At 41.6% G+C, this 18,942-nt stretch overlaps 1 protein-coding gene across 1 annotated transcript in view; it reads right to left on the bottom strand.

Moving 5' to 3' along the window:
* The window catches only part of LOC136718934 (SERTA domain-containing protein 2), a 36,278-nt gene extending 19,538 nt beyond the window's left edge, over nt 1–16,740 (bottom strand). Inside the window, exon 1 of the mRNA XM_066696737.1 lies at nt 16,472–16,740. The gene's annotated coding sequence lies outside the window, so the exon portion shown is untranslated. The remainder of the gene's footprint in view (nt 1–16,471) is intronic.
* Between the last annotated feature and the right edge of the window lie 2,202 nt (nt 16,741–18,942).

Here is an 18,942-nt window from a genome sequence, read left to right as displayed (position 1 = left end):
TAAAGAATTCTAGTCAACAACAGGAAATAACTCCCACAGAATCAGCGCAAAATTCAAACGCTCACCAACTCCTGAGCGCACTGACAACAGCCTTTTGTTCACAACCCAGTTCATGTCCATGCTGCTCTTTTCTCAATTTGTTTTGCACCATTGAGGAGGATTACCACTGTAACTGAGAATTCACTTTCTTTTGTCCTCGTTTGTCTCAAGCAAAGAGCCCAGATCGACTGTTCGGAAAACAAAGTGGCATTGTTGGTGATATCTGTATTGGGAGAAAGATCAATTTTGCATTTTTCGAGTATTTTTATTATTATTATTAAAATGTTTTAATGAAAAGAGGACAAGCCAAGTCTCCTCCTCATTACATTTTTATTATTATTATTATTATTATTATTATTACAGAATATCAGTATATTTGATTTACATTCAATCTTCGCTGAAGAGGTTTCAAAATAACATCACCAAATGCCTGAAACTAAAAAAAATCCTCGAGAATGGCTTTATAGTATAGTCTAAAAATTCAGCCAAAATCTGTCCCCATAGAAAATGGCAAATTAGTCAACAGTTTTTTTTCCCTTGTACTTTAGATCCACCTACTAACCATGTAGAACGTATAAGAGATACTGTATTAGACAAAACTAAGGTTTGTGGTTACTATGGTTGTAATTTACCATAAATATACAGTTACTCAGAGGGACCATTTATTTTAGTTTAATTGACCAGCCACCAGAAAGTAATGTACATATAATTACTTCATTTTAAATGACCCTTACCCTTAAAACTAATTTCCTTCACATCATAACACATAATACACCTAAGTCTTACATATTGGGTGACACGCTGATTGCACCGCACCTAATCACAACCCCATTCATGCCTCAGTGACACTCTGGCGGTCATATTAGCTAATGTAAGGGCTCTCAAGATCTTCCTGTCCATTCTAGTGTAGTGGTTTGGCACTGCGAGCAGTTTAATTATTTAATTGAACTCATTAACTATGTAAGTAGACATTGGGTTCAGGCTGGACTAATTCATTTCATGTACAAATCTGGAAGTGCTTTCATCAATAGGAGTCAGATTCTTCTTTATTTACTTCCGCCCCTCTGTGGAGAGTGGATTGAGACTTGGCTGAAAGTGAAGAAGAAGTATATGCTCTCTCGCCGCCACAGTGTGCGAGAGAAGAGAGTTCCTCTTCCCAGGATATACTCCTTGCACCAAGCCATCATATGCCGATCACTGCTCCCCTCACAACTCCGGTGTTAAGAGAGATCGGTGTAAGCAGGAAATGATACACATCGTAAAAACAGTTCCTACTTTGCCAGCTTTCATGCAAAAGTCTTCCTGTGTGCTGGTTCATGCTTCGGTGTCTGTAAAACTGCTCCTGCCTGCGCTCACAAAGCCTGACGCAGCAGAGTATCATGTGAGCCCTGGTGTGGAGTTTGTACTTTGCCACCTCACTTATCTCATGGCCGGCTCACTGCAAAAACGAATTAAAGTGGAGCGTAGAAAGCAGTGCCAAACTGCAGCTGGCACCCATCTATCTTCCAGTCTACATCTACCTCTGAAACAGTGAAAGATGCCGCCAGCGAGCTTCCTGCCGTCACTCACTCCAGCAGTACAGGGCCAAGGACAATCAGACCTAGGAAAGGAACGAGTTCTCTCTTGGCCTTACTGGTGTTTGTGTTACAGCGGATAGCCGATCCTGCTGCAGGGGGAAGCTTCAATTAAGAAAAACAAAACAAAAAGTAATACTACTACAGTACTGGAGCTATTTCTGTCATCTTGTTAGCCAGTGCTAGTAGACTATTATTAAACGGGTTTTGGCTGCAGCAGTGTGTTTGGGGGTTTTCACAGGAGACACTCTGGTGCCTGTTCTGCTCATGCCGGGAGGACAGCCTGGAACACAATTCTTTTAAGTGTTGTCATGGTTATTAAACAGAACCTACGATGACTAACCACCAAGGTTGCAGCTCCGACCCCCCCCACCCCCAAACAAATATAACACTGGAGTGCAACCAAGAAAATAATGGCCGTGGTTAAAACTTACTCCTAGTAAGAGCGTTCCATCCATCATTTGAAATTTCTTTGGCTGATTCTAGAAAACAAACTCAAAACACTTGCTGTTTTGAAACAAACAAACAAACAAGCAGACATAAATCCTGCTCACCCAGACTTTCTGTATATGGTCAAATGTGGAAAAAGGTTTTCAATTAAAACCAGAAAAATTAAAAAGACAAATTCATGGATGGAAAGCACACTTTAATTCACCAGTTCAGTATAAAGGACAATGAAGGTGTCTAAAGGTGAACAATAATAATCACAAGGCCACTGTGGGATCTCTGCAGTAGGAGGGCGGAGTGTGCTGCCGTTTCTGATAAATCACATGAATTCCCTGTCATTTTGAACTCCATGGCACACACTTCTCGTGTCTGCAGGAAATTCTATTTTTATTTATATGTGCCTAGCAACGAGTACAGCAGAGTGACTTGAATTGTGGGGAAAACTGAACTGACTGCATAACACAGCGCCACTATACAAACTTTTGCTTTTTTCAAACTCAGTTCAATCTACTCTCTTGCAAACAATGTTCTACTGATGTAAACAGAACATTCATTGAGAGATTGATTTTACTATCAGGAGTGTAATGATGAGGGTATTTGTCTTCAGAAATATGTAAACTACACAGTTGATAAGGAAACAATTTTTTTTCATTAATCTGATATAAACATTTGTTTGATGTTTTTCTGTATTGGGAGGGGGGCATGGATTATTCCTCTGGTATATCCTACTATTTAGGCCTTTCAAAACACTGTGATTAATAAAAACAGAACTAAACTAAACAAAAACAAACAAAATGTCATAACAAATGCTCAGGTAAAAATGACTGCCTACCTCCCTGAACTAAAAAGACAACCATAACTAACCATTGTAACATAGGAAAAAAACAAGCTAAAGCACTTCTTGTATTTGTCTTTTAATCTTTCTGCTGGAAAGGGTCAAAGTGCATATGCAGAAGCCAGCCCCCCCCCCCCCCCCCCAAGAAACCAAAGTCTAGTTTTCTGCCAAATGTAGAACAGTGGACACACAACGCAGCCTCATACACAATGAAGGATTCCTACAACTCACAGAAATCGGATACCTTGATAGCACTGCTCGCTGTATATGTGTCCACAGTCCATGTCAAAACTTCAGCAGGTTTATGTCAATGGAGGAGGTAGTTCTCTAGATTTGCCAAAGTGGATGATACACCCACACTGAGTATGGCTAATAACTTTGATGGAAGCCATCTAGCAAGTCATAAGTATGGCTTATTAATATTCTCTATCTGCTCCGACACAAACAGCAGTGTTCTTGTACACCGTCTGAAAAGCATTATTCCATCCCTTTCAATTACAATCAGAGGTCTCTACTGAGCAGTCTGGCTGGGAAATAGAAGAATACATAAAACATGCTTCTAATGAATCTGTCCTACCAATACTTCATGGGTTTTCCACTTCGGAAGATCTGACCACAAGCCCTTTTGTTTAACTGTTTGTTCTGCGCTGTGCTCTCTTTTCAAGCACATTGTATTGTAACCCTGTACTGTATTTACTGCATTTTCTTCGGTATTAACACGATGACATTAGGTGCTTGCTGTGTCCTGCATATGAGCTCTGAACTTATTATTCAATGTTTGCTTCGGAGAAGGAACATTACAGGGCACCAACTAACAGACAAAAAAGGTTATATGTAATTATGGTCATAGAATAAAGGGTGACTTTGTGAGTTGAGTGAAAGCACATGCATTTGAAAAGAAAAAGACATCACATTTCCAAGACACTAAATACATAACAGCCACGGCAAACTGCTCCGTCTAGTGTGGCCGACATATTTGGGAAGCGCCACGTCTTTTAGTCATCTGAATTGTAGCAGATTCTTTGCTTTGTTGCGTGGCATTAAACACATCCAGATGGTGATGCCAATTGTTATGTGTTGGTTTAATGTCATGATGAGGCCATCTATATTCTTTCAGCATTTTCAATTCACGCGGTTTAATGTTTCTATAACCCATTTGTTTTTGCATTTTAGAAGATACATTCTTAACAGATAGAGTACTATAACAATACAATATGCAAAGATTTCAGAAGTCTTATTTTCAGAAATGAAGGGTTGTGAAGGGTTTTAAGGAGGGTATGAGAGAGCTATGTATGCATTTCCTGATTTTAAATTGGAGGGGTAAACAGCACTCTTGATGCATTGTTTGGTGCACAGCCAAGAGGGCTGCACAACGCTGAGCATGTTGCAGAGGAAATGATCAGGGCCCAGCTCTGTCTGCTGTAATCTGATATTTGCTATTAGCGATCACTTGTGCTACTAAGGGACAGAGAATGCAGGAACTCCTCTGATAGCCAAGGAGGAGCAAATGAGGGCCTCGTCTTCAAAAGGGAGGCCCTCAACCCAACCCCTCCCGCTGCATGGGACACAGGCCATAGAGGCAACGTGACAGCGACGACCTAAAAAGCCCAAAAGGCATCCAAACCCAGAGTGCTCCCAGAGTCAAAGAGGAGGAGTGCAGAAGACAGATTATTCAAATGCAACCCAACAGACTCGACAATAAATGGTTTAAGCAATGGTATTTACCAGTATGCAAAATATTACTCCTCAAGTTCTCTGCACAGGCGTTTTGCGGAGAAGTGCCTCCAGGCTAAGGAATCTGGAATGCTGCCTGCCCAGTTATTTGTTTGTTTTTGCCTTTTTTTTGTGGCACTTTGAATAAAGCTTCCAGGTAATTACTGCCTTCTGAACTGGTGTTTATCAGCATAATAAGGTCCTTGATTTGGTTTGGCACGGTGAAGTGCTTTTAGATAGATTGTACAGATAGACAGGATGGCAAGGCAGCCATAATATGTGTGGCACTTTTGTGGACATTGATTAAAAATAATGCTGACTGACAAGAGACAAAGGCTTTTTATATTGCTAATTTACATTTCACTTACCACACATACACTATATATAACATTTTAAAAACGTTTATAGTCACTCTTATGCCTGCTTTATCGCAAACAAAGTAAAATAAAATAAATCTAACTGAAGCTCTGATCCCCACAGCAAAAATTAATTACACATAACTGTGTTGTATTCCCCCCCCACCACCACATCCTTAAGTACCTTGGACAATATAATCTGGGGTTGCGTGTGTTTTGTAAAGACAGGCAATGGGGGTTACACTAGCTCAGCTCTGCACCGACCATGAGATCCCTCTGGCTGCCTCCTGCATGCAGCCCCAGTCATTAAAAGTACAATAGCAGCGCAGGGGCCGGTACAGAGGCCCGCCTGCACTCGGAGAGGCGTGCGCCCAGGAGCCCCATGGTGTGTAGTGTCTGTGCAGCAGGGCGTCACGTGGGCGGGCCAGTCCCCCCGTCGCTACACCCTCCCTGCAGTCAGTCGGCTGTGCGCTGGGCTCTCCCCACTAGGACTTTGCCTTTAAGGCTTATCCAGCAAAGGAAGTGAAAGGCTTTGGCCCACAGCTGTTACAGACTCTCTCATCCCATCACTCACCACAGCAACAGAAAAAACAGACAGCTATGTGTCCCACCCACACTAGCCCCCCCTCCCACATACACACACACACTCCCAAGTCCTTTGTCCAAATGTGCTAGTTAAAGCAATATCTAAATATCTATTCATATCTTTTAATGTGCAGTAAAATATTGACTATTTTCAATAACTTTCCTTGTAGAAGTCAACATAAACGTGTTTTTACTTAAGAACTCTAGAATTGGGGGAAATCAAATTTGCTAACAATAGTAACATTGACTTTCCTCTCCCTCTCTTTTCCTTGCCTGTCTTCAATCATGCGTGTGACAAAAAGCAACACATTCATGTAAGGTTATCTTAGCTGAAAGACAATTTAAAAGCAATAAATAAATAGATCACTGCCCTTCTGGAACATAAATTTGGATAGCAAATCCTTAAATAGCAGCCATCACAACTTTGCTTGAAGGGAAAGAAACATTTTAAATCGGCAGGATATTGCTACATCGTGACATTTTAATTTTGAACATTTTACTAGAGAAATCTCACAAAAAGCAAACTCGAGCCAAACAATCTCACCAGACCAAAAAATAAATAACACAATGGACAGATGGACCGACGGACAGATACATTATCCTGTAATACCACCGTTAAAGAACAGGGACAGCAGGTGGTGCTGGGAAAATATCCTGAGACACCTTGATTTCAGTAATATGACCGGTCTGGAGATGCATTGTGTTCCCAGTCAGTGAACTGTGTTTTAAATACAACCACAGACAATGCCCAAGAATGAGCCGTGTGAACTGAGACCGTCTATCCGAGCTAATGACTAGATTCCCCCGACCACTACCAACCACAACCCTGCCAATTAGAGTACCAACTGCTGGGGGACAGATTTTCTGGTTGTGTTGAAACACAAATAAAATAAAAGGAGGTTCCTGATCAGGTTCATAAAGGGTTACTACAGTTCCACTGGGATTTTACTTTGAGAGAACGCAAGATGTTCAGGAACTACACACACAACATGGAATTATGAAATCTAGATCGCACCCACCCCACCCCTTCCACGAACGATGAACAAAAAAGCAGATCCGATACCTGGAAATCAATCAATATAAATGATGGGAGATTGTACAACATAGGTGTTTGGTTGTGCCATCTTAAAGGCAATTGAAATCTAACTTTAAATGAAAACTTTTTTGGCGAAGTGCAAAGAATACAGATCCTCTCTTCCAAGTACTCCACAATCAGTTCATCAAGCCAATCTAGACTTTGTCAATGCAAGTTTTGTTCACCATAGAGATCTGTAGCTCCAACTTTAAAAAAACAGGCAATATTTTGCAGTTTCAAGAAGGCTTATAACACGAAATACCTTACCTGTGATCTGAAGTCATGTTTTTAGTGCATTAACTTTGATACAAGCCTCATCTGTTCGAGCCCAACAAAGAAACCAAATCCCCCTAACACGCAATTAGACAGAAAACACCCAAAGAGAAAGCTCTGGGAATCCCTTCACCCAGGCTTCATCTTCCAATGGTCGCAGAAAGGTAAGAGATGAGAGGTCGTCATTAGTGCCATGACACTAATATGCTGGTCATGCCGTCTTTGGGCGATATCTATGAAATACCCAATCGGCCCAAAACAACCAACACAGCATCTTAGTCACGTTACAGTGTAGCCCTATAAGTATCAGAAAATATATAATATTACTTTGTTGTTGGAGAGTTGTTTTTGAAAATGGACAGGGTTCCACATTTATTCTTCTACACTGGAGTCTTGAATACATTCATTTCCTGATTTCCTGGCTTGGTGGGGTGGGGGGTTTGGGGTGGAGAAGGCCTTATGCTCATGCTGGGAGCCCTGTATCATTATATTAAAATATGGCTTTAAACCGAGAAGTCCAGAGCTAGTTTACAGTAGTGGTATAATAGACAGCTTTATGATAAGGGTGGAGCGCAGTTTACTACACTCCATTGAAATAATTAGGGGCTACGAAGCTCGCCAAACTCCAAAGAATGTGCCCTTTCTTCTTCCGTGCTCTTGCCTGCAAAAGCACTATTTATTAAAGCCGGCACACATTAACAACAGCGAGATCCTCACAAGACTCTCTCTTTAATGCCCGGTTATACGAGGCCAGCCAGATGTTAATGAATTGGCCTAACAATGTGCACAGTTCTGCTCCGCCATGCGAATGTTTTACATGGACACCCATAAAAGCGTTATTTCAGTGCATCAGCACCATTACAAAGGACAATTTCAGAGGCCTTTTTATGAAGGTATAAATGGCCATTAAAGAAATTAATTGTTCTCTGCTTTACTTGGGTCCCATAAGTCTGATAAGAACGCACCAGAAGTGTTCTTGTATTCTGCGTTATGTAACATGTATTTTACATAACTGTAAAAGACTACTTACTCCTTAAATATTAACCTTTCCATTATTGTTAATACAGGTGCACCATTTATTGTTTTCCCCACAATTTTTAGGAAACCTTAGACAGTAGGTTCCAAGTCCTGTATTTATATTTATCTACTCATTTTCCCTCCCCCTGTAGAAATTAAATACGACTACTGGCAGAGAAACCAAACAAAACAAAACATAGCACATTGCGGTGAAAGCAATTGGATATCGGACTCTGAAGGGAGACATTCTCCTCCTGTGATCCTGAAAACCCAGCACTGCCACAGGCCGGCACTATTTATGTTTTATTATAGTGGTGGGTAACATACAACGGCATTGCGTACTTCTAGAGAAAGACTGAGACAAAGGAGAGCATTTCACCGTAGTCAGAGTGTCATAAACATCGTCATACGAAACCATCTATTATCACTTCTACAACCACTGCATTGTTAAATTCTTGTTTTGCTTTTTATTTTTTATAAACCAAGGAGCCTAAAAAAAACACAGTAAGTGGCGTACATCCTAAAGCTTCCCTAGGACAGAAGCTGTACACCATCACTATTACTGACGACGCCATACCTGAGGGGGTTATAAGGGCAACACTGTGAGCCCCCCAAGCAAGCTCGGTCTGTGAAGCAGGCTGCTCTTAATGACACAAGCTTTATCCCATTACTGACAGCTATCAATGCTCCCTCTGTGCTGGAAGTTTCTGAAACATGTTTACGATTTCTCTGAACATGAATAATTTAACAGAACAATTCAGTGCACAAAGACACGGCTAAGAGCCATCGGATTGCCCTCTGAGTTTTAGCCATATAGCGATGCCCACCCCCCCCCCCCACAATCCATTTTGGTATTTTTATATATCCATTAGTAAATTCATGATCTTCTAAGGGTTTTACATGATTTTTTTAAAGTGCAATACGATGCTCTTTAATCAGTCTTGCTACTTACTTACACTGGAAAGCAGTAATGAAGTAAATGAAGAGAACAGAAAAAAAAAAGCTGGAAAGGAATTCAAATCCATCAAATCCAAAATCAATTGAATATGCCATTCTGGGATCTAAGAGCTCCGTGCATTGATTCATATTTTGACTTCCTTTAAAATCTATATCTTCCGTTCCTTTGGATTTTCCTAATAAGAAGAAAAGCACATGACTGACCAGAGTTGCTCACCAGACCAGTGCACCGTGTGTCCCCGATTCCCACAGCTCGAACACGCAACAAAAACACTGCACACACAAAAAAATTTCCCATATGAAAATACATAAGTTATGACATTACCCTCAGATCATTCTGGTTCAGTTTCAATGACTATGACTAACATACTTCATTAGTGCATTAGTTATTATTATTATTCATTTTATATGCAGATGACAGGATGGTTTTAAATGTAACCTAGTTTCTGTAATTTAGAACTACTACCCACAAGTTATACTGAAATTAATCCTGAGGGAGCAAGATATATACTTAATTTATAAACTCTACACACCAATATAATAACATTCCCAACACTGGAATTCACACTGGGATTGAGATCAATTTTAAAAACTGTACCAAGAGCAAATTGCCCTAATTCATAAAAGTATGCCCCAGCTGTTTACAGGCCCAGGAATTTGGAGTACAGTGTAATGTATTTGCAAACTCATATTTACTGAATGGTATTTGGCTGCTAGCTGCACTACCACAGATGAAGTGATTGGTTGGCCACAATAACATATTTGAGGCAAAACTCAGCTAGCTAACTAAAGCAACATAGGTTGACTTGGTAGCCCAGTGATTTGGATTGATGCATCAGTATATGGGGAGCTCAAACTTCATCTCAAGACCAAGGACCAAGTTAGTGCAATGTTATAGATGAAGATTATAAAGTGTTTTCTCACACAGAAAAGGTTTCTTGCTGGTCTGCTCAAAAAGGTTTGCTTCTTTACTTTTGTTGTTTCTTTTCAAATCTTCACTATAATGACAATCTGTGGCGCTTCTGATTATTTCACAAAATGTTACATAATGGCACGGCAGGTCGTCTGTCAATATTTCGTAATCCCACCGTCGTTTTTGTGACATTTTTAAGCTCAGGGCAGGCGGAGGGCCTACGCAAACAAAATACTTTGTCACACAACTCTAAACTTGTAAACAAAAGACTTCTTCGAATTTCACTTCTCTCTTTAAGTGAACAGGAATTTTGTTGCCACCCACACAGACAAAAGCCCCCAGCAAACAAATTTCACCTAAAAATCCAGCATAGACTTGCCGGACATGTTCATTCCAGTTGGCAGTTGACCATTTTACCTGAATAAAATCAAAAACAATAAGCGTGTGTGTACGGATTTTAAATCACAAATCACAAACTGAATAATTAGCAGAATCGCTCTGTGCTGCCCCTCTTACAATAACCTCCCTCAACTTCGGTTCTTAGGTTTCCTGAGATCAGAATCACCTGGCCTGCCAAGGCTTGTCTCAACTCCACTGGATTAGTTTGCAGAGTGGGGATATTCCCATACTGAGGGCTTGAGTCCTGTGGATTTACACGGATTGCGACTCTCGCTACTATCCAGGAACGGGGAAGCGGTCTGTTAACATTAGTAAGCTCCGGGCTCTTTCACTGTTTTCACTGCGTGCTCCTGTGAATCTGCCAAGAGAGCCCTTATCAAAGGCACTGACAAGCTCTCAACACCTAAAACCAGGAGCGTGCGGAGACCGTCCTGTGCCGCCGCCACTGCGATTGCTTCTAGACGAGAGTTCGATGGCTGGGTCATATTGAGACGTAGGCCATTACCTGGCTGGTTCTCTTCTACGGTGTGGATCACCAGCTGTCATATGAGAATAACAAATCAAATCAATCTCCTCTCTGACAGCCTTGCCTATCATATGGTACAAAAAGCAAATGAGAAAAGCACCTCTAGTTATGAAATCACAAAGTACTGATGCTCAGTCTCTGTACGGCAAAATAATCAAATTTTATCAGAAAAGAAAAAGAAAACACCGAAAAAAACTTGCGCTGAAGTTTGACACTGTCCAAGCACAACCTATCAGGATAGTGACCTGGAATGCTCTTCGCACAACAGTATTCAACCTCCTCTGCTGAGTTAACACAGATTTGCAATAATTACATCAGGCTTCACTCGCATTAGCCTTTGAGTTGAGGCCAATGAAAATAACAAAATGTAATCACGGCTGCACTATCTTTTCATTCAAGGCTAACCCAATCACACTGCTACAGTCCACAATGGACATACTGGAGATTTACTTTTGTGCATCATGCAGAAATAAGGGCCTGAATTTCTCTGGTGTGGATGCTGCTGACCTTGCATCTGTATTCAAAGCTAAGGTGCAAAGAAAGCGACTAATTAAACTACCAGCATTTAAATATGCATTAGACGTGAGTGGGAGGGGGGAATACCCCAGAATAGACACACAAAAAAACGGAGCCTTCTGTAGCACACACTGTCTGATGCAACAAGGAGCAAGTTTCACATTACATTGTTAGGATCACGCAGTCAGCAGCCTGCACGCATTTCACGTTTCAGGACCAGACCAGATTGTGATCCCTATTTCAGGCATCTAGGATCAATAACCTGTTAATATTTCTAAAGAACAGTGTGTGTGTGTGTTTGGGTATATACTGCCTGTTCAGTATTAGAACTCTACTTGGGCAACGGTAAAAAGAAAAAACACCACACACACATATACTCTAGGGTGTCGGCTTGGGCTGCTGCTGTTCTCACATTTTTAAAGGTGGGTCAATGAAATATTAATATCTTCAAGTGCCGCCTGATGGCAGCTATTAAGGTATTTCTTACACTAAAGGGCTCTATTTGCCTCCACTGCAGAAGATAATACCGTGAAGAAGACCAACCACTGTTTTCCTTTTAACATCAAGTGATTAGTGTCTACTCCACACCACAGGCCCGGCCAAGGCAGCAGCCAGAGAGAGAGTCCCTCAGAGCCAAGCCTGCTCAAAACGTACTGCAGAAGTCCTCGTCAAATTCTTGGTGCCCTCCAGCCAAGTCACCTGACACGTGCCACACTACGCTACAGCATGCCATGGAGTACCGCATGATAAAATCCCCAACCATACGCCATCCAGACGACGTTTCTGAGAAGTTGAAACATTTGTTGCCAGCCGGCGTTTAGTCCTCCTAACGATTTTTGTGACAGTGACACCGATGCTCTGCTCCTTTCACAGAGCTGACAAACCAAAGCCTCACATTTTACAGGGCGATGACAGGTCGTTAAGCTGCGAGGAAACACAAGCAGGAGCATTCCCTGGCCCAGTGAAAGACAGGCAGTGGGAACCTGTGAAATGTCATGTATTTTGCTAGTGAAACCTCCCGTGCCTCCTGTGACCAATAATGTTGATGATTCCTTTAAGGGTTCCAGCTCTCAGTGACACTTCACCCATGAAACTCTTTCAGCTGTCCTCTTTGCTTACTGGCCACCAAAACCATCAGACTCACAATGGACACCCTCCAGCGTCCATACTGGCACAGATCTTGCACAAGGTCTCATTACTGGACACATATGATCACAACTGTGAGAAGCCTCAAATGGGATTTCCCCCAACCTGAAAAGCAGCATTATTTTTTATAAGGATTTGACAACATTAAGAGAAGAGGAATAATTTATATCCAAGGGTGTAATTTTTCAATGAGTGCCCCAGATATCTCCATAATAAGAATGACTGATAAAACCCAAGAACAACTTCAATCAGCTGGGCGTCACAAGGGCATAATTAAAAAGGGGGGTGATGAAGAGTGGTTCGGGCCGAATAAAGCATTCTGACCTCTGCTGATTCAGATATTAATTCAATCTAATTAATCTACTTAAGCTCATATTTCAAGAAAAGCCGTAGGACAGTCTGAAATACGGCAGGAAAATACCTCCGGAAGGCAAGATTGACTGAGCAGGTAAACTATATATCCCCCTTACGCCGGGGGAAATTGATTGAAAGGCGACACAGATAATAAATTATATGAATTTGCCTGTCTTATTACAGCCACCTTGCGGCTCACTATTTGTTTTATGAAACGCAGGAGTGCTGAGCAAGCTATTTTTAAAGGAGTGTTTGGTGGCATGTGTAATTGCTGAAGTTATGATCAGACTTGAAAATGGGACCATATTTGGGCCCTCCTCCTGGTCTCTGTGAGGAGTCCGGAGACACCGTTGCGGAGAGTCGTACACTGTCCCCTTGATGGCACCTCTCCGTTGGGTAAGTGGCTGGAGTCGTGTCTTCAGTACAGTAGACACTGGCAATAAATAAACAAGGAGACAGGCAAGGACCACAAAACCATAAAGACGGTATAATGAAGTGGGCCTTTGTACGTCAACACAAGCCAGAAGATGGTCCTCTTGTCACCAAATGAATGCTCAACTTAGTCCTTGCTACACTGTGCTCCAATTAATAGTCTATCATAACGTGCTTGCACTATTTTTTTTTTAAATTGAAATGACTTGATAATAACCGAGCGGCAAGTGCTGCATTAAATTAACAAATTTACATATAAAGTGACATCACTGAGTAATGGGGTTCATTACCTGGGAATACATGGTTGTAGAAGGTTGTTGAGGGACCTTTTTACATTACCCATTTACAAGTGTTACGCAATGCCTCATACTTCACAGAGATCGGCTGCTGGGGAAATCAACACCGTCTCTAAAACACACACAATACATATTGCAAATACTCTCTTTTGAGGATAATGCATAGCCTGAGAAATGTGCAGTATGCATTCCAAAACCCCTTCCTATACAGACTTATTATCAGCTTTAATAAGCTTTTTTTCCTGCAACATACATTATGTTTAGGATACAATAAAACCTAAACATAGGTACTTGCTGAAGGGGAAAAATATTTTAAATTAAAAAAGCAAACAAAGCAAAAACCTGTGCTGACAATTTGTGCAACACCATTCAACTTCATAACCTTTTACCCTATATAGATATATTAAGATGTTTTAGACCCATAATGAGGTACAAACATGGAGTCAAAAGCTTCACTGGCATCAAGAAAAACCTCTCCCTGATAGATGCAACTCATCCTTTGAGCTGTGCACGTTTATGAAAATAAACAATACCCCCCATACATAATGCAGCAGCCATCCCGGATGGCATTCATTTAATAACTGGGAAGGAACACAAACCCCATGCCTCCTCTGTGCCTAAAACTGTAAACTGTGCAAAAAATGGTAGTTCACACATTCTTTCTATTTTTAACTGTCCTACTTCTATAAATTCCTGCTGCAGAATAAGACACCAAACACTTTCTTTCATGATTATAGCATTTCTCTCTCAAAAAATTATTTGAGTGAAAAGAAAGAACACACACACATTACTGATCTTATGTAGCCAACTCCCTTCTGGAAGTTTAAGAGCGCAGTGACAACATTTTTCAGCCTTTATTACCAACTAGCTTCTCCTGCCTACTGTGTGTGTACAAAACCTACACACAGTCAGGCATCAGGCTCAGTGCATTTGCTGCATGCAGTACGGAAGTTGTAAATTCACTGTAGGAGTGTAAGATTTGCATTTAAAGTGCAAAGAAGGCTAATTTATTATATGGACACTTGCAGGAGCTTCCAACACCCAAAAGACAATGCACTATGCAGACTTAATGTAACTTCTTGCACTACTTTGGCGATAATTCAAGCCAGGGAAAGCCCTTTGAAACAGATGCTGGTACATTTTTCCTCTAGAGCCATGGTTTTGGTGAACCATTTTAGTGTATTGTTTAAGTGAGGCCTGTTGAATAGCCCTATCATTGTATTGGACCTGTAAACACTGTCTCCTAATCTGGATTAACAGCAAAATTAGAAGTGTGCCTGCCTAATCCCCCACAACCAGAGCCACACCAATGTTACCCGTTGTCAAACTATCTGAACCAGTATTTTGCAAAACCCTGTGAATCCCATCTGACTAGTAAAGGCCAAAACAGTTATGTGACTGAGCTCTTAGCCGTTTTAAACTTTGTGTTCAGCTCTAAAGCTTGTGTTGCTTGCCAAGTGTGATGTGCGCTCTGACACAGAAGGACTGGGCTGAACTTGTTATATTGGAAACTGATTCAAATTACCCTACCTAGACCCTGTATGTGAAAGTGTGCTTTATGGATGTCAGTACCTCATGCATGAGACTACATTGTGGGAGAATCAGATTGGTGCAAAGAATGTGAGGAGTTTTGACCTTTGTATGACTGAATTAAAAATATAATTTGGCATTTTGGTGTATGATTAATCTGATTAAAATATTTATTTCAAATTATTATTTTTTGTAAATAAATCCTTGATAAATAGATGATGTGCAAACAGAATAGTACTTTGTGTGTGTGTGTGTTGTATTCAGTGTCAATTAAACTGCTACATAAGACTGAAACACATGTGTGACTTGTCCAATGAAACCCGCTACCAGGCATTTTCAACAATTTGACTTTCTGAAACACCCATTACACCAAATGAAGACCTTTGAAGAGTATGGTACAGATTAAAAATATATGTATTTCAATGCAAGTGGGTATCACAATTAATGACCAAAAAGAAGGTTAAATTAATGCAGTTTATTATGCAACAAGCTGAATTTAGAATTACTTGTATGAGGGTGGGTTTGTAGTAATGTAATAGTGAATGATCTGAATACAACAAAAATATAGATTCAATGGAAATATTCAACATAGAGCAAGTAATACAATACTTGCATATTCTCCAATAAACCGGGGAATTGTATCATATAGGCTACTACTACATAGCATCTATTATTAGAAACAGTAGACGGAACCTTACAAGTAATTTAATTTTGAACAATCAAAAAGAAATACACGATTGATAGAAAAAAAAATACAGCCTACACACATGCATGGGTCTATATGCAGAGTAGCTATACAAATACCTGCGTCTTTACTGAACTAACCACATATTTATTTATTGTGTATGGTTTTAACCGAGATCATGAAAATAATGACCTTTAAACAGTTATGGTCAAAATACACTGCACGAACAGCGCTCTCGCTATAAAGCGCAGTTATATAATATGAAGCCAAAGCAACTCGCTCCTGCTTTATCCTGACGGGAGAAAGAAAAAGTACAGCAGCTGGCGTGCAACACTGTGGGTCTGCGCAGTTTGACGCACTAAATTGGGTTTTAAACACCGATGCCGCTCAGCCGTCAGGGTTAGACAACGCCGCTCAAGTCACTGTAGTCACACAACACTTGTCTAAAATTGAAAATCGACGGGCAAGCCGCGTCCAAGTGCCTGCACGGCCTCGGCGGTGTTTATCGTCAACCAAAAGTTACCAAATGCCACTTCCACCGTATCAAGTCATTGTGCGGTAAAAACGCCGTCACTTTCTCAGTCCAGCACAAACTGAACCCACTGCCCACCGTCCCACCAAACTACCTGACCCGCCGCACAGGTCGCGCAGACGCCCGCACTTCTGCGCAGCTCTGCACTCTGCGCGGCAGGGCATTGGTGCAAAGGTGCAGATCTGCGCAGCAGTGCGGACGTCTGCGCGACAAGACCTCGACCCCCAGTCTATCCAAAGGCCAGCGGGGTGTAAACACAGCGCTCACTCACCCTTCTTCCAGGAGCTGTCCGGCCCGGCGCACGAGTATTAAAAACCAATCATTCAAATAAAGACCAATGTACAAAAAAATCAAAAACCAATCAATCGATCGATCGGGGTCGATCTGTGACGCTTCAAGTCCTTCCTCTATCCCATCACTTGTCACTTGTTTCCGCGCACCCGAAGGCAGGGGGGTCACTTGCTCATGTTTTATACAATATAACAAGTCCAGACACACCGCCGTGGATCGGGCACGACATCGGCAGCACCGCCCGCCTCCCCGCACAACACGGCTCCCGTGATTGACAGGTCGTGCGCTCACTCCCAGCGCGTCCCTCCCGCACGTCCCGCCCACTCCGGAGAGGCCGGCCAATGGAATCGTGAGCTGCCGGAGTCGGAGCCTATCCGAGGTCTGCGCAATAGAGACGTCTTCCAACCCCCCCAGCCCCCCGGTATATATTTTTAAAAGGCCAATGAAATAAGCTCCCCTGCAGTATTTCTACTGTACTGTACTGTATCCGTACTGTACCTGCAGGATCGAGATACGAGGTGTGTGTGTGTGTGTGTGTGGCAGGCATCCAGTCACAGAGATGACTAAAGAGCCCGCCTGCAGACCCAGATCCAGATCCAGTCACGCAACTGTCTGTGGGTGGGTGAAGGAGAGAGGCAGACAGGCTGACTAAAGCAGCACTCTTCAATTGCACTGTATTTACAGCCCCTGTGAGATGCCTGTGTGTCGCTTTTGTGGCCGCGGAGGCTCATTGACTCGTTGCAAAGCGCCACACGTTGACGTCCTGTACGTTGGAAAGTGATTGACAGGCAGGCATTGCAAACCGGGAACAGTGTCTGATCATTGCAATGTCGTCTTCTCCCTGGGATTGCACAGGGACGACAGCAATCCCGATGGAGCAGCCAGCTGGACACACTCGGTTCCCTGCCTCTAGTCTGTGCCCAGCTAACAATATGACAACGTTGGGAGAAGGTTGTGGGTGAGCTGGCATGTGGGTAGATACCACCTACTGTGCTGCCCCGCTGTGGTGCTGTTCTTTGCAAAGACAGGGGGAAAGGAAAGTGTAAGCAGGATATCATATATGAGGATAATGATATGTTCAACCGTATGCAGAAGTAATTATTAGGAGTAGGGCCAAGGTAAGGTACGGGATCTTTCGATATACGAATAGTCAGAAACGATCTGAATAATTACCAGCCTAATTATGTATGAGTTGGTGTGGGCTGGGGGTGTCTGTCTCTGTAGGACTTCCTGTGCTGGACTTCATGACATGCAATGTGCTGCAAACACTTCATTACACACAGTGACAGTGAAAACCTGTGCTACTGTATAGTTGGATTTCCTTGGAAGACTATGAATATGTATGTATAGAAGCAAATATTTTACAATGTTTTGAAATTCCTAAAAGTAACTAACATGCAATACTATGCAATATAATATATAGGCATTTTATACAGTAATTGGGAACAAAGTTTTTTTTTTTCTGCAATGTGGCACAGACTAAGGGTTTTCCTTTCACATAGAAACACATCAATTACATCTGTGAAGATTTCACATCTTAGCCATTGGGGAAGAAGCAGAATTTGGGCAAACTGGGGACAATGCTACAAGTCTTTTTTTTTTTCCCTTTTGTTTTTTAGGGAGACAGTTATCAGTGACCGGCTGTTTTGTAGGACACTTTTTTTTTAGGTGGGAAACCTTCTGTGTCTGGCACCCAGACTATCGAGTACTTGGCTGGCTCTTTTTGTTACAAGTTACAGCTGTGTAACACAACAGGAAATAGAGGGCTTGAGTTCCTCCACTGAAAATATGCATATTTCACAGTTTAGAAATAAATGGAGGCAGGGGGGCTTATGTAACATCCTTATATGTTCGACGGAGAGATTTTTTTTTTTTTGTCTTCATTAATGATACAATAAAAATACAATATTTGGAGAGACAGACACCCACACATACATGCATTGACGGATACACACGCACACATATACACCAGGGTGGAGAAAATGATGGCATTACATGAACATATTCCTGACATACGTTTAACCAGAATAAACTATTGATTTTTTATTTATTTTTTAAACAATGTTTTCTCAGAAGAAAATGCAACAGAGGTTATGTTTTACTTCAAACTTTTCTTGTTTTTCTTGTCAAAATATGACACCTACATTTTCAAAGGGCTCCGGTCGTACAGCTGCAGGCTTAAAACAGCAATTTCACCACCTGCTTTATTCTTTCATTCCTTCTTTGAGTATTCAGGGGCATTATCAAGTCAACTTGCTGAGGATATGGCATGACTTTTAAAAATAAGAGAATAGTGTGCCTTTACTAAAAGTCCTGTTTGTGCACTAACAAAACCAAATACATCGTTTCAGTGTTTCCACTCGGGAGTGCTTAAATAAGTGGTTAGGTGAGGATGAGTCTTGGCCTTTCATAACAGTCTAGTTTCTGTTTTGTTTTCCCAGTTGCTTTTTT

This window comes from Amia ocellicauda, chromosome 23, assembly GCF_036373705.1.
Source record: "Amia ocellicauda isolate fAmiCal2 chromosome 23, fAmiCal2.hap1, whole genome shotgun sequence".
Taxonomy (NCBI): Eukaryota; Metazoa; Chordata; class Actinopteri; order Amiiformes; family Amiidae; genus Amia; species Amia ocellicauda.
This window is presented reverse-complemented; position numbering and strand designations above follow the sequence as displayed.